The 17028-nt window shown below is 33.7% G+C and overlaps 2 protein-coding genes across 4 annotated transcripts in view; one reads left to right on the top strand and one right to left on the bottom strand.

The window, feature by feature from the left end:
- Positions 1-17028, top strand: part of gukh (NHS actin remodeling regulator GUK-holder) — a 167572-nt gene that overhangs the window by 64937 nt on the left and 85607 nt on the right. The window lies entirely within an intron of this gene.
- LOC116426465 (uncharacterized) overlaps positions 1-17028 on the bottom strand; it is a 65638-nt gene that overhangs the window by 44537 nt on the left and 4073 nt on the right. Inside the window, exon 1 of one of the 3 annotated variants that reach the window (XR_004234916.2) lies at positions 7416-7563. The exons of the other annotated variants lie outside the window; for them this stretch is intronic. The gene's annotated coding sequence lies outside the window, so the exon portion shown is untranslated. Of the gene's footprint in view, positions 1-7415; positions 7564-17028 lie in introns of those variants that run through there. 3 annotated transcript variants of the gene reach the window in all.

The raw sequence follows: 17028 nt of genomic DNA on the forward strand, positions 1-17028 counted from the left end.
GTAGTTCTAGTGTTAAATGGCTGTCATTGATAAAATATTTCGAATTCTATTGTCGAAATTTAACCAGGTTTGAAAAGTGTGTCGTAACAAGTGTTTTGTAAAATCATTATAGATAAATAAATCCACGAATTTTCATCCCGGTATAATTGTTGTTTAACAAAGTTGCCAAATCACAACATTTTTTAGCAGTTCAATTCAATTTGATAATTCTGGGAACTTTCTGGAGAATTTTGTCAAATAAATTATGCTTCACTGATCTCTGTAGTATAATTATTTCATCTATTCACATGTATTACTATGACTTATAAACCTTTCGTATTAAAGGTCATACAAAGGCCACGTTCTCATATTCCACCGAAATGGTTTTGACCTCAATCATAACGCTGTAACGATAAAAACGCGTAAGGGAATTTTAAAGAATATCGATGACCTTAAAATGTTTGGAAATACGTTTTTGAACAAAATTTCGTTACTTAAGCACTGAAAATCATTACTATTTTATATGTTTCTGTTTTCGAAATTTTCAATAAATTAATCATTATTAGATTTAAAGTCAAACTGTGAAATTACGACCAGAAACTTCACCCTTTGCAACCATTGCCAATTTTTACTATAGCTATTCGTAATAACATAATTATATCATATATAAGTCCCCACAATTTGTACGATTCTTGAATCAATTAAATAACTACATTAAATTACAACTGCTAGATTTCAATAATGTTGATACAAGCCTCAAAACTGAGAAATCAACAACACTCGAAACCGCAAATGTTTCTATACAATCTTTCAATGAATACTTTCATTAGGCAAAGAAAAATTAGACAACCCCTATTTACAGTTTCCCTCATCCGCTATGCTTGAACTTGGTTCAAACTTATTTCCACGCGTTTGTTATGTGTGCGTAAGTATCTACTGTGCACACTCTCATCGGTAATTGCTCGTACCGAAGAGTAAGGTCTGAGTTGGGTCAGACTTTAAGATGCCTGCGCCCATTCCGTAAAGTAAACTCACGGTTTTAGAAACAAACGCCCACGCGTCTGCGAGCATAGACGCTTTCGACGGATTTGGACACGGTCGAAAAATAGAAAGCAGTTGTTTCCTCGACCTAATTGCTCACCCCAGCGTCTCGTTCTTCCGCCCTTTTACTTTTCGGTGACGTGCAGCTCAAGATGCAACCCTCGAATCGTTGCTGTGCACACAAACTGCCCGCAATGGCAGTTACCATCTTTACGGATGGCATGTATACAAATTGCGAAGGATGGATCAACTGCGAGAAAGATTCTTGGTCTCCGTAGCCATCTATCGGCGGAGCGAGAAAGCTGCCGCCGCGGAATAAAACAAAGTGACTTGTGAAAAGTAGGTGATTCCTCCTTTTCTCCATCGATCCACTGCGTAACGACGGTTTCACCGCTTCGAGTGAAACCCACGGGATGAGTCAAGGGATCACCGGGGAATCAGAACAATTCTCAAGCGCATCCGTCAAGGGAGCAAGCGTTAAGGATGATTAAGCTGGCCATATATTTTTGTCCCCGTATTATGGAGCGCCGGCCACTATTTCGAGTTTGATAGTGGCTGCGTCCGACACTGCCACCCTTGTAGTTATATTTAAGCCCCGGTACCCTAAACACTCGACTGTCTCGCGGTACGACTGGACGACCAGCGCCGCAGCGCTGGCAAATGCGCGCTGGGCCGAGCTTTGTCTTAGAAACTGTCTAAATGCAGCCGAATGCTTGCACGCGCACGCTTATACCGCGACGATGTCAAGGGCCGCTTAATATAGGTGAGTGCCGAGTTCGATGCACCGTTTGCGCGCACGTGAATAAACGCAGTCTGGCTTTTCAGGTATTTCTGAGATTCTGCGGACGTCCTCGAACACACGTTTTTCGGCCGATTCACGTGCCGCATTCGACGTTTGTTCGTCACGTCTTTTTGGGTTTTCAACCGCTTGTGTTGTAATAACGTGTCAGACTCGCGGTAAAGATTTTAAACAGAATTTAATAAGTATAAGTATTACTCGATTATCTTGAATTTAAATGAAATATGAGTATTTGTTATTAACGCTAGGTTTACGGGACGCGTCGATGTGTACTGAATTTTATAAAGGTTATTCGGCAAATGATTAAGTCGACTTTGTTCGAAGTAATTACACGAGCTTATATCTTAACAGCTGAATCAGCGAACACCGATTTTTCTAGGGACAGTAGAAGTTGCACAATAAACATTTATAAAGATATTATAATTATTATGCTTCAAAGAAAATATAAGCGTAGAATATGCTTTTTACTCCTTTTTCTCTATAAATTATTGACAAAGTAGGTGTATTGATTATAGTTAAGAAATAAATCGTATTGCAAGGGATCAACCTTTGCACTCCACAAGTTTTTGACTGGGAATACTCAACATTTTTTAACGAGATACAGACATTTTCTGAAAATGACTCGACGAGAAATCGTATGTACGTATAAATGTATACAGAATTTACATTATATTGTAATTAATATTTATATTATAGAGAATAAATTCTTGAATATAAGAATACTGCAACGGAGGTTAAGAGAAGTTACGGTGTAAAGATCCAAAAACAATTTTTAGAAAGAACGAGGATGTGGAACTGACTCGTATTCGGGTTAATCTTATCAGTTGCATGCGAGAAGTAATCAGATTCGCGGCAGACCGTGAGAAACTTAAATAAGAATAGAATAGAAAGCTCCCGGAAAAAGACGAGGATGTAGTGGCCGTCCCACAACTGCTTCACTTTTATCCATCTTCTACGGTATTCGTACGGGTGTTCGTGGGCGAATTGATCAGCCGATATTAACCCTTTGCGATCCGAAGTGCTCTTGATTTCTCACTTTGAGGTTCACGTCGACGTTAGTTCATTCAATTACAGCTTAATATGACGCTCTACTTATTTATTTAAGAATATTTGGGAGTCTTTGAAATGTCACCATTAAATGGTACAATTGTGATACTACAAATAAATATAGAAAAAATTGTTAAAACAGGCAAAGGTTGCAATAAAATAGAGTGTCGAGACTGACCCGGCATAGGACTGTTAAGGGTTAACATGAAAGCAAATGCAGTACGCGAGAATACTGCGATTCGCTAAACAGTAAGGCCACATTATTCCGTGGAAAGGAAACCACAGCCTTTTATTGCCGTTCAATTCGTAAAATGAATTGCGCGTTGCGAAACGAACGTGTACGCTCGCAGACGACGTTGGAAAAGCTGTGGCGCAAGATTTAGTGAAACATAATTCTACAGATTTCAAATGTCACTGCGTTCGTTTTTTGTTTTCCTTTCTAAACCGTGTTTAAGGTCGCATCAGCTGCTGTGGTTATTACCATCTTTATTATATCCGATCGTCCCGTAAATAATGCGGTTTTTTATATTTCTTTTATTTCTAAACAACAGCGTCAACAGCATTTGTACAGCGAGAAAAATCTTATTTGAGTAGTTGTAGTTTATAAATGAATAATTTTAGTTTAATGAATTATAGTGAACTTAGTTTCAATGTAACGATGTTACTATTCAGTCGAAACGACATAGCGGCAAAATTGTGTCTTTCTAATTTACAGTTTCATAGTTCTGGTTGGTTACGTGCAATCGTATTGGCAAATAATAAATTAGTAGAAAATGTTAGGAATTAGGAAATGAAATCAGCAGAACACTGGGTGGAAGAATGAAAACTGATCAATTAGCCGAATTCCTCATAGCTATCAAGTGATTTCCTAGCAGTACTTGTACACATCAAACAGATCAAGGCGAAATTTAAATTTCAAAATATGTGAATTAATCACCATCAAAATTCGTAATAGTGTAATATTTCGTTCGACGTTTATGCTTCATACAGTCTCAGTAAGTGAATTTTCTTGTAGAATATTCGTAAATCAGTAGTTCCTGCAATATTTTGACGAATTTATTGGAAAACATGGAACATAAATGCAGTAAAATCATTTAGATAGGGCATGAAATTTGTTACATGTGTACAATTAGAAGATTAAAATGACAAGGAAAAGATTTAATTACAATTTCATCCAAGATTTCAGTAAAAATTTAGGGGTGCAATAATAAACAAATATAAAATGAAATTATTGGCAGAGTTTTCATGGAATGAAATATAAAATCGGGGCTCTTAGAAACCTTGCGTTAATACAATGGGCAAGAAAAAAAGGTTACAACAGTTCGAACAGGAATATTTGAACAGTTCTATAAAACTAATGTCACGTTTTCGAACAAGTTGAAATTTAATATTTCCCGCTCACTGTTAAACACGGAGGAGAAAGTGTCCTCGTATGGGGCTGAATAGCAGTACACGGAATGAAAAAAGGTAGTAAGAATCGATAAAATTATGGATGCCAATGTTTATCCTGAAATTTTGAAATTTGCAAAAAGGTACAAATAAATTACGTACCGGAAGCACGTATTACTTTTAGTAGGATCAAGATCGTAAAGATACGGTAAAAATGGCTGGTAAATGAATTTTATATAACATGCCGCATTTTATCGACTCCTCCTCAACATCCCAACCTCAATTCGATTGAGCACGTATAATGGGAATTGAAAAAACGAGTACAAAAACAGTATATTACCATGTTGTAATCGGAAGAGCGTAAATCGAATTTTAGAAATAGAATGTGTATTAATAATAATAATATACTTCTTGAATTTACAAAACATGTAGAGGAGTCAATGTCCCGTAGATTTAAATGGTAACGTCAGCCAAAATGTAACCTGATTACATATTAAATCCAACAATTAAAATGTAACTCTTGATTCAATTATAAGTTATAATTGGGACTCGGCGTAATTGCCTTTACAATTTCAATTGTAGATTAGCTGTTATTAACGGTTCTAAACTCCTACTAAAACTCCTGCTAAACTCCACCGAATGGTAATAAATTATTTTTATGCATTTTTCACAAACACTGCTGCCTGTATATATGGAGACAGTTTCAAAAAAATTTAAGGATGTTGCTGTCTTTTAATTTATTAAAGTTAATTATTCATGTGACCTGTCTACCAGTGACAGTTTCATAATGTACAAACTTAATTATTTTTCACGAATTTCCATTCAAGTTTGTAAATTGTAAAATTCGAACTTTATTTCTTTACACTTGTCTGTATTGAATATTAAAGAGTATTAATGAGTATGAGTATTAATTATTAACAATCGTAAGAAATTTACCATTTTCATTTTCATCTTTGTTTGCACCTATTTTTTGTCACTTACTAAATTCCCCGTGGAATCAATACAACCCCCCCCCCCCCCAACAGAAATTAAAAAGTTAACATTTTTCGTATAGATTCCTCTCGCAATATTTTTACATCTCGTAGGTCCAAGAAAGTTTGGTTTGTTTCACATCATATTTCATATCATAGAAAGTTAATTTTTCAATTTGGTCACCCATATTTAGACGAAGTAGTGGTCACGCTGATTAAATTTTACTTAATACGCTTTTAACACATTGCTGACCGGTCACGAGTTAACTCGTGTTTTCGGGCTATAACGTTGTTGACCGGTCACGAGTTAACTCGTATCTCCACTTGCATCAGTCATTTGAATTTTCAAAACATAGGTTAATATAAGATATCGCAAAAACAAAATATTCAAAGTTATGTAACAGGTACGTCCAAAGTTTAATTTCAATTCATTATGTATAAGATAAATAAAGTATATTGAAGTTTTATTTAGATCATTTCACTTTCGTATTTAACGCTAGGTTTACGGAACGCGTCAATTTCACGCGCACTAAATTTTATAAACATTATTTAGTAAATGTCTCGACGGGTTTGAGTACGTATTCTAACTATCCATTTTGAAATCTATAATTTTCAAAATCTAAATAAACGAATATCGACTTTTCTAGGAACAATAGAATAAACTGAACAACCAACACCCGCGAACCTAATGTTAATTACGGAATAACCGATGACATTAAATAGCTTCTGCGTAAAACTGTCGGTCAAGAATGCGTTAACCCTTTGCACTCGAAAGTTTTTCACTGGAAATATCGAACATTTTCGAACATTTGAAACTAATTTAACGATAATTCACAGATGAATTAAGCAATAAAGCTATTTTATTTAAATATCTCACATAGCAGTACAAAGTTTAATTTAAAATACTAAGTATTCAGCTTCATAATTTTGCTGTATCAAATGAAATGGTGACTGAGAGTCACCTGTCGAGTGCAAAGGGTTAAATGTGCATCGGGGCTCCAAGGTTTCGTTGGATAATAAATTTGAATAAAACTTGATTCGAATATAAAAATCCGTTTCGATAGCGTTTCACCAAGCAGTTTACGAATCTCAACGCTGGAACATGTCGTGTTACATACGGTGTAGGTAACACGACCCAGGATGCTTCCGATGTTATCAGTTTATGATAAATTCATTATGGACCGTATGCCGGCGGGAGATTGGATTTCGTCGTACCGACGAGACGCGACAATTTACGGTTGCACGCGAGGCTACAGCTCGAAAACACCGGTGCGCGGGAATGATGATGAATACATTCTTCTACGAGTATTTCATAACATAGAAGGTATCTCTAACGGAATATAACATCCGAAGCAGGACTTTCTCTGCGTCCTTATAAGTGACTCTGTAAACTTGTGCCAACAGTTTGTTTCTCAGCTATGTAAGTAAATATTTCTTCGTGTAATTTACGACAAATGACAAAGGAAAATACCGTTTTAAGTCTGAATGATAATCGTATTGATTATGCAAATAATGTTACAGGTTATTGATGCACTTTCTGTTTTCTCTTTTTAGTAATTGTTTGATTTTTTTCGTCTAATCATTTATTTTCCCTTTGTAAGTGAAACGATATTTTTCAATTGCGGTGGTAGATGAACAATAAACATACTTTATAAAGAACGTTGTACACGTTGCGTTTACAAAGGTCAGTTTTCTGTGTCAATAATTATTCGAAACTAAAAAGTACAGATTTTATGTATGGTACAAAGAAAAATACCAATTTTGTATTTGAAGGTCATGCTTTTGAAAGTCATGTGAAATTCACGATTCTCTCTAAGGATAAATTTGTAATTACATTATTTTTGCTTACATTTGTTTTATTTTCGAACCACAAGTTGTCCTGAAATTGTTCAGAAAATATAAATCCGACAGAATTTTATCAGATTTTCACAAGCACGTGGCAAATTGTGTAAATATAAAAATGGCTACCCAATTATTCGATTATTAAAACAAGGGTTCCCACGCTACACACGATTGTTTTGTCGAAACATTTATTTTCCTTTTCATTTACCGAAGGAAACTAAAAAGAATATGAGAAATGATTCAACTGGGACTAGATAATTTAAAATCAAATAGTGGATATCGTTTAAATACGTTTAAAACTTCATGTGCCGTTTACTCTGGCGCATAACAAGATTTTGTCAACTTACATGATGTCACAGACTCGGAGGCCATGCAGTAATCCTTCCGCCGACAATGTGACCCCGTTTCATTTTGTTGTAGGTACATACATACTTGCTTGTTTACGCTGAACCTTTTCTTCTTTGGAACTGCTCTGTATTGCGCGTTCAGAAACGCTCGATCGTCGAGTGCCGGCCTTGCCCATGAAATTATGTGCACTCGAGTTTCATTGATAACTTTAACCTCAGCGTACGAAGGTGAAACGATCGACGTTTTTATCGAGCAGGCTCCTTAACCTCCTGACCGCCAGAAATCTTTTTTTAATTTTGCACGAGAGAAATATTGGATATCGTTATTCGTAAGTAAAAGAAGGTCAAAAAAATTAATGACACCATTTCTTGATGTCTGATATTTGTAACAAGAATTATATAACAATTGCGTATGATTGTTAGAAATATTTAAAAGTGTGCACCAAACTTAAGAAGATTTATCGTTTCGTTTGATATCGTTTTTGTCTCTTTGAGTTGGTTAAAACGTAATTTACTTACTTTCAAAATATTCGTTTCTCTTAATATGATTGATTAAATAATGATTCAGTTGTGATGATAAATAGAGTTTATTCGAGGAAATACTTCGTTCCATCGAATATTAATATTACTTATGTAATATATTTATTTATAAAGCAGGCAGATTGGTGATTAACCCTTCGGAGGTCGTGGTTGAACTGATAGATACATTTGAAATCTAATTTTAAATAACCTTAACCACTTGTTCTATGGTTTTCTTTACAATTGTACTTGATAAAACTATCTACTTTATTGTTAACCTTCATCAGGTCCTATAGTCTTTTTCTACCCAAAACGAGATTAGTTTTTGGTGATTTTTTAGGGGGGGGGGATAAAGGTGAATAATTTAATAGAAAAATAACAAAATTTGATGCTTATTCTGTGTCTATGTTTACTTTTTTTCACTGTAAAAAAATAAAACTTTACCAGTTGATTTATTAGGTGGTTTCAAGTAAATAATGTGAAATATATGAAGGTATCCTCAGAATTGACGAGTTAACGCGTTGTTGTTACCAAAATTTCAAATTTTAGATGAATGTTAAACGAGAATTCATAACATCCCAACGAAAGGGATCGTATACAATGAATCTTCGGAAGAATGTCACATGACCGTGACATGTTTCACTCCAGGTTAAAAGGTCGTACAAATTGTGAAAGTACACCATCCTTGAATTTACTGTCATAAAAACCACCTTGCAATTTTATATATACTCCGAGCACTCCTTGAAGTAACGAGTTAACCATTGAAAATGGGCAGTAGTTGTCTCTATAAAATCTTCTTATAATCTGTATACAGGTTGCCATTATTTTAGAATATATTTAGGAGATTTTCTGCCTTACCAATCTCTAATTTTAACCCTTTGCAGACGAAAATTCTTTAAAATATACAAAACCTTCAGCAGACGAAGTTAAAGTATGTATCAATTACTTCAATGATAAAAAGACAAACTGCATATTGATCTGTTGCCGTTTGAGTAACTAAATCATTTGTTTGCCACTTAAGTCTTCTAAACATGAAAATTTAGTCTCGCCGGAATGTCGACGTCCGTCTGGAAACGATCAACTCGTTCGCTACCAGGGTTCGTTTCAGTAATGATCTTCTCAGTCGTAATATTTTATTTGACCCAAAAAATCTTCTAAACAAAATACTGAAAAAATGAAACTAAAACGAGTAATTGAGTTTCCAAATATCATGTCGTAGCTTATAACTTTTAATTACCATTTCTATAGGATTAATTTCATTTTCTTTAGAAAAGAACATAGGATTTCAGCCCTTACAAATATGTGAGGTTGGCAGCGAATGTATTAATCTTTCGAGTTAAAAACATTTATTCGTGTAGTAGGTGATATAGCAGAAATAATGTAACAGTAAGTTCGACTAATTAATAGCAAGCTGAACACAATAAAGATTATCAATGAATTAAATTAAAATAAATGGGAGTAAAATAAATTATTTAAGCAACTAGATGCCAACGGAGAAGATAGAGTTATATTATACGCAGAACATCATTGCGACCAAATTATTTCTATCCTTATGAGCCGCTGTTGTTTCAATTCTGACTATTCCGCAACACTTTAATATTTAACGTTATTACGTAGTTATTAACTTTATTACATGGTAACATCGGATTGTTCATTCCCTTTCGCAATTGATGCATCGATAGCGAGTTGTGCGGCACAAGCGGCGTCTAATAAGCAATCAATTTCAATGTATTCAGATACTAAGGAGATAGTATTCATCGTACATGAAGACATGTATTTTACGATATAATATCGTAATAATATGTATTCCATTCAATTAGTGTGTTTTCCAATTCATTAGTGAAATTTGTAACTGTTTATTATTTTTATTTTGTGTGAAAAAAGGGGAATTATATCATTAACAAGTGATACATATAATTGTAGTTAAATATGATTTTTTTGATAACGTAGACCAACAGTTGTACAAAAATACTTTTAACACCGTTTATAATAAAAATATTATATGTTTAGGACGCTGCAGGTTTTTTTAATTAAGGAATCATAAAAATAGATACATAGAAACTTCATTAAAAAATGTTGATCGATGAAACAACATAATAATTCTATAATCTATAATAATTCTAAATAAATATGAGGATTTGGCTAAAGTGTCATTTGCACGTTAACCCCTTGCTTTACAATAACATGTGAAACTCGTGGTGAAGATATCAGAACAAATATAAATATTATACAATTTGTTCGAACGCAAATTACGTATTATCCCATTGTTGTCACTGATTATATCTTACAGCACACGTCGACATAGAACAAGGTTGGAATTTTCTCTTACTCTCAATAAATTATTAATAACAAACTAGTTGAATCAATCACAGTTCAGAAAGAAATCGTAGGGCAAGAGGTTAATGTAGGGACTATAAGAAATATTTTATATTTTTCCAAAAATATTCTTGCAGAAGTTACAATGCTGAATCAGGTCTGACCATAAAAGGTCCATATTGCCGACCGTGTTACTGAAAAAGTATATTACCGGCGAAGAGTTGATTATACCTTTTATAATGCAGCATTCGTGATACGTTTACGCAACATCGTTTTTGCTTCTGTTTAAAGAACAACAAGCTTCTTCACCGATCGGCAAGAAAAAAAAAACTTGCTTCAACAGCTACTTTGTGAACAGCGTCGTTCGACTATAATCAACAGTTGCGGCATAAGGATACGTCTCGTAAACGTCGAGTCTAACCGTTGACAAACATACTATTCAAATAACCGTTCTCGATACGTGGAATTGTTGATTGTACGTGTAAAGCGGATAATTCGAAGGCACGACAGTAAATTGCTTCAATTGGTTCGGTAATCTGTTACTTCTGCTGAAAAATACGGAGAACGAAGCGAAGGTTTCGCATGGTTCGTGACCGTTCAAGGAGAATGTAACCAAAACTTTGCTCGGGCAAGCGTGAATAAACCTTGAGACGCCCGGCTGAAACCATTCTTTTCTCTTCTCCTTCTCCCGCTTTCTCCTTGAAACGGTCTCTCTTAATTTGTCCAGGGCCCTTTGCGTCTAACTCTTGCCCAGATTTAACAAACCGGTCCCCATGATCGTACATTCTTTAAAATTAGTGAATTTGTGGACGGAAATCAAATACGTAGCGCGAGCTACGAGGCGAATTGTTTACTCGTGCAAACGATTAACACTATTTCTACCGAAGGTGTCTTTCGACACCTTCTGAAATTTTAATTGAATATTATTTTCGAGAAAGAACGATTATAACATTAACTGTAGGAAATGTCCACAATTCAATGGTGGAATAATAGCTAAACTCAGAAAATAGTTTTAAGTTGAAATTTCATGAGGTATTCTTTGTTAAATAATGAAGCTATGTAATAAATTTTATTGCCAAACATTTTAAATCATAACTTAGTCATTTGCAAACTATAAATACTTAAAGGTATTTTCACAGATTACCGAACGATTAAATGTGGAAACAAAGTTCCTTTAACGTGCACCGTAAATATTTGCAAGCAAATTTTCACATATTCATTTATGACGAATGAAAATCTTGACTATGCCTGCTGCTTTTATTCATCAAATTGTAACCCTTTGCTCTCAAGAGGTGACCCTCACTCATCACTTGATTTGATGTAGTAAAACTATAAAATTTGACATTTCATACTGAATTCCGGATAATGCATCAATATGTGAAATATTATAATAAAATAGCTTTGTTCCTCAATTTACTTGTAATTTCTATTTAAGTGAATTTAAAAAAATATCGTGTTTATCTCGTCAGAAAATGTTAACACATTGCGTACCAGTAACGAGAAATCTCGTTTTTATATAAAGACACTTAGCTACGCAACTTTGCTAATTACCACAGCATTTAGAGAAATATGAAATTCCATTAGAATTGGTTATCTGTTTAAAATATATTACATAACAATATGATATTTGAGTTTTTCTATGTATAGTGATATAAGTTGATCTCAGTGAAAATTGCCATCTGCACAATTCAGTTTTCTGAAAATTAGCCGGTACGCAATGTGTTAAGTATTCCTAACAGAATACTTTCGAGTGCAAAGGGGTAAATTAGTAAATAAAGATAATACTTAAGGGATCAGTGGGATACACGGACAACTCTCTCTTACCACGTGTGTTGTCCATGTTTGATGTTGCATCTTCAGGCGTGGGTGTTCGATGCGTGCTTACGTGTCACTTTTGTGCCTCGAACTCTAACCTCGACTCGGTTGTCCCCAATTTCGAAACTTAACCTCTTAACGAGGTCCCGCGAGCTACCTAAGTTAATCGCTTAATTCTGCCATCCGGTCGTTCGCGTCGCTTTCACCCAATTAACCGGCATCATGCCCATATTACCAGTTTAAGATGAAACCCTGAAAATTGAAACAGTTCCTTCATCAGACAACCGATGTTCCTTCTTTCAAAATACTTTGGTTCACTGTGTTTCTTACGTCGGCAACCAAAATGTCTGCATTTATCTAAATTTTATTATTTCAATATGTTTATGTAAATTCTTTATTTTCTAAGCAAAGGTCGACGTGAAAATATTTAAAAAAAAATGGATATTTAAAGAAATTTTGTCAAATTACAAGAATAACAGCGCGTAAAGGAAAGTTTCAAAGTACTCCAGATATTCGGTTCCCAACAAAAGGGTCAAGGTGAACTTAATTAACCCCTTGCCCTTCGATTTATTCTTTTACTATAATAGACACTACTGTATCGTTAATAATTTATTAAGAAAAGACAAAATTTGGATGTTTATTCTATACCTATGTTTACTCCAAAGGTTAACGAGGAATAATAGAAAACTATTACTTACTTAAACATCAAATTAAAATATTCCATTGCATTCGACATAATTCAATTGTACATTACAAATCCAGTTTATTCAATATCCGAGCCAAACAACTGTTTAGCTTCAGAGCGATTCAGTTCACTCAATGAAACGATGATTCGAAAACATTTCTATATTGTAAATAATGCTACTTAATGCGGTGACATTCACCTAGATGAACGTGCAATAATAATAATAATAATAATAATAATAATAATAATAATAATAATAATAATAATAATAATAATAATAATAATAATAATAATAATAATAATAATAATAATAATAATAATAATAATAATAATAATAATAATAATAATAATAATAATAATAATAATAATAATAATAATAATAATAATAATAATAATAATAATAATAATAATAATAATAATAATAATAATAATAATAATAATAATAATAATAATAATAATAATAATAATAATAATAATAATAATAATAATGCAATTCAATCAAATGATTTAATATTACAGTTTTTCCATTTTCTGCATTTTGCTCTATGAAATCATGCGGTATTCAACGTGTTAACTCTTTGAACTCTGTAGGCTCCAATATTGTACCAGTTGTAATATAAAATATTTTAATGAATCAAAGAAACTACCCTAAAATTATTAGATTTTCTACACATCTAAATTTTCTACTGAGAAGGAACATAAAAGATCGAAGGAATGTTATAGCATTTTTCAATTTCACTAGAGATACCATAAAAGTTAGTTGCAGTTGCTGATAAATTACAAAACCATCTGGAGTGCTAAGCGTTAACCGTGTTACACAGGAGTTTTCTGTATATCCTTTCCTACACTCGTTTAGTCTGCGAGATATGAGTCTCTAATATGGAGATGCCCGCAGGTAGGACCCTCACGCAGCAGATTCTCTCTCCACGACCCGTTGTCGGAGGTGGCCGCGTTCCGCGGGAAGCCTTCGTGTTTCGAACGAAGCTCCGGTTACGTCGGAAGCGTATCCAGGCGGACAGGTTCACGCGTATTCTTGAGAAAATGCAACGTGCAAATTGTTCATCGCATCGTCAGCAACGTTGGCCTTGAATGAAACTTTACCCGAATGATAACGACGAATATAGAATTGAGTTACTCATTAACCAAATCAGTGAACTCCACGAAAGAAAAAGTAGGAAACGGTAATGCAATAGCTGTGCACTGACTTTCGAAATTTCTGTTTAAATGGGAAATTGAATACTCATTATAGAACGTACTTCACTTAACCCTTTGCACTCGAGGGCTCCGGAGCAGAGCCATTTAAAATTTGTCATTACAAACTGTAAAATTTTGTCATTAATTATATTATAATATTTATAATCGATGAAAGACAGTAGAATACATCTATGACTTTCCTTTTCGTGTCTGTATCATTTATTTATATGTTAATATGCTTTCTCTATTAAAATTACATCTAGTTGCTGGTAATGTCAGTGAGAAAAAGCTTCGAATGCAAAGGTTTAATTGTTACAGGTGTGGCTTTAATCTGAAGAATATATGAAATGTGTAAGATAGCGTAACTTTGGAGCAATTTTTATTATTACTGCAAGTTCTGCATTGGCAATAGAACTTTTGTTGTTTTGTGGTATCGCACTCGATGATAAGGAAATTCATTTTAAATAGGAAGAGTCAAAAGTCAATGAAGTGTTCTAACGATAAAATCTTAAGGACAATTAATTGTTACTCGAGTTATTCGTTATTCCTATTATTTATTTGTCTGAGGTATCTTTAATTTTTAATTATCGATTGTTTCATCGTTAATTCAAGTTATTTTTTCGCATTTTCAAATTCGGTTAATTGCAAGGCTATGTCATTTACGTTATGTTAAAATAACGAATTAAAAAATATGAATGAATTTAATTTTGTTATTATTAATGAATGATGAATATATTAATGATGAATATATTCGCAAATAACGGTCAGGTTAATCGTCAACATTATGTGGACAATAATATCTCTATTATACAATATCATATACCTAAACAGTATACAATACACAAGGTGTTCCATTCTAATCTATACATTCAATTACCTCCAGAACTGTTTACTGTTTAAAACTCGCCTCAAACGTATTTTTTCTATTATTATGACTTTTCGGCATAGACAGGTTACGAATGACCCGTTTCATTCATTAAAATTGCATTATTACCGTACATTCTAAAATATAAATCGATTAAAATCTCAGAATAATGCATTCTTGTAATGTATATAAGAAGATTTGATTACTAGGCAATTCCAGTATTAATTTCGAAGAGTTGAGGCAACGTAAATAAATTTTATCGAATATCTCTGTACGTCCCATTCAGCGTGATACGATACTTTTCAGAGAAGATACTCATGGTCCGCGAAGATCGTTTGCCGGCAATGGTCGGAAAAGGATCCCAAGCTCTGGAATTTATTATTACATAGTCTGCACATAACTGTTCTAGCTCGTTTGGTAATATCACGTTTGTTTTTTTATGCATTATGCAATTATGCATCGGGAAGTCGATGTCCCTCCTACTCTTACAATACTGGGATATTCTTTTTCGTACAAGGAAACCCCTTTCCTCCGGAGAAACTTAGCCCCTTCGACACCAGATATTTTCTTTAGCCACATCGTAAGGTTTCTTACATCTACCCTAAACCCTTTTAACGGCAAAAGAATCACACAATTCACACTTGTTTCTTCGCATTCGCTGCCGCGTACGTTTATATTGAATGGAAATTTTAAATGCCGTTACTCGAACATGATACCATTTTCTATTTGTCGTCCATTTGGTAAGAGGATACATGAAAAGGGATAGATACTTAACAAATAAATTACCTGAAATTATTAGATATTATTTAAATTGTGAATTTAAGAAGAAACTTTCAGATTTACCTCATTAGTCAGTTCACATAATTCGATATTTTTATTTAATGATTAACCGAATGAGGGTACCTATAAGTGAGTACAGGTGTTCCTGTTTATTATAAATAAATCACAGTTCGATAAAGCACTTGTTTATTAATGTGTAACAAACGTACGATTATATTTTGTCAAGCGTACATCATAATTACATACAGAAACAATATTCAATTCACCTTGAAAAATTAAGATAAAGAAAACTGTTTTTAGTATAACATATATTCTCCTTCATCAATTATAGATTAAGTAAGGGGAACATATTTTAAATTGAAAGAGCTTTCTTTATGTTAATGTTTAAAATAAACAGAATTGTAGAGAAACTGCATTATCTATGGGATAATCCAATAATTATCCAGTGTCTATTAGCCAATGTATAATATATTCATGTATTAGTTATAATATTATAAATTACCAATATAAATTAGTTATATTCATCGATTAAAAGTATGTAAATTATCAAAGAAACTACTTTTTTTATCGCCATTAAATCCACAGTGTAGTAGTAAAGTTCTTGACCTTTTCGTACGAGTTTTTCCATTTTCATTCAGTTGTACAATAAATAATACAATAACCAATATTTATTAATATTATTTTCATTGCGTATAAATCACAATTAACCGCGAGGAAAGTAAAAATCTGTAAATTACGGTTTATGATTACGCAGAGTAACGGTATTCGTGTCTAACGAGTGTAAAAAAGATATACACTGTCGGTCAAAAGTTTGGATACGTCAGTTAGAAGAAAAACTTGCCATTTCTGGTAAGCAACTTTTATTGGAGAATTTCTGTGCCTGATAAAGTAACACGCGCATATGTGTATTAATCAAATATAAAGATATACAATTTTTAACCAGTTAAATGCGTTCGACAAGTACACACGACATTCTAAAGTTTAAAACGATACTAATTCCTTCAACGATTCTTTATTTCTTCAGATAAACATGTAATTCTTCTTTGTTTTCCTTTAGTTCTTCATTAAAATATTCACGCTTCATTTTCTTATGTTATTGCACGCAAGACGAAAGATTTCTCGAAGTAAATCCCACAATTAGGTTAATTTATCGCGTTACATATTAAATGGTTCGAAACTTTTCACCGGCAACAACGTGTAATGGATATCCATTTTCCCATCAAGACCTAGCTCTCACGGTCGAAGTTCCACTACACTTCGTTTTCCAATTTGTACCTATGTCCACGAAAACGGATGTCGACGAAAAACGAAATAGATAATGGATAAACAGCCGTTGCTTCCGGTGCGCCGGCAGGGCGCTGTAAATTTTTAGTCGGACCTGTTTTCGCACAAACGCCGTCGGCGATGCATCAACGGAAACAGTGTTTGTCACGAAACCG

Source organism: Nomia melanderi, chromosome 8 (assembly GCF_051020985.1).
Source record: "Nomia melanderi isolate GNS246 chromosome 8, iyNomMela1, whole genome shotgun sequence".
NCBI classification, from domain to species: Eukaryota; Metazoa; Arthropoda; class Insecta; order Hymenoptera; family Halictidae; genus Nomia; species Nomia melanderi.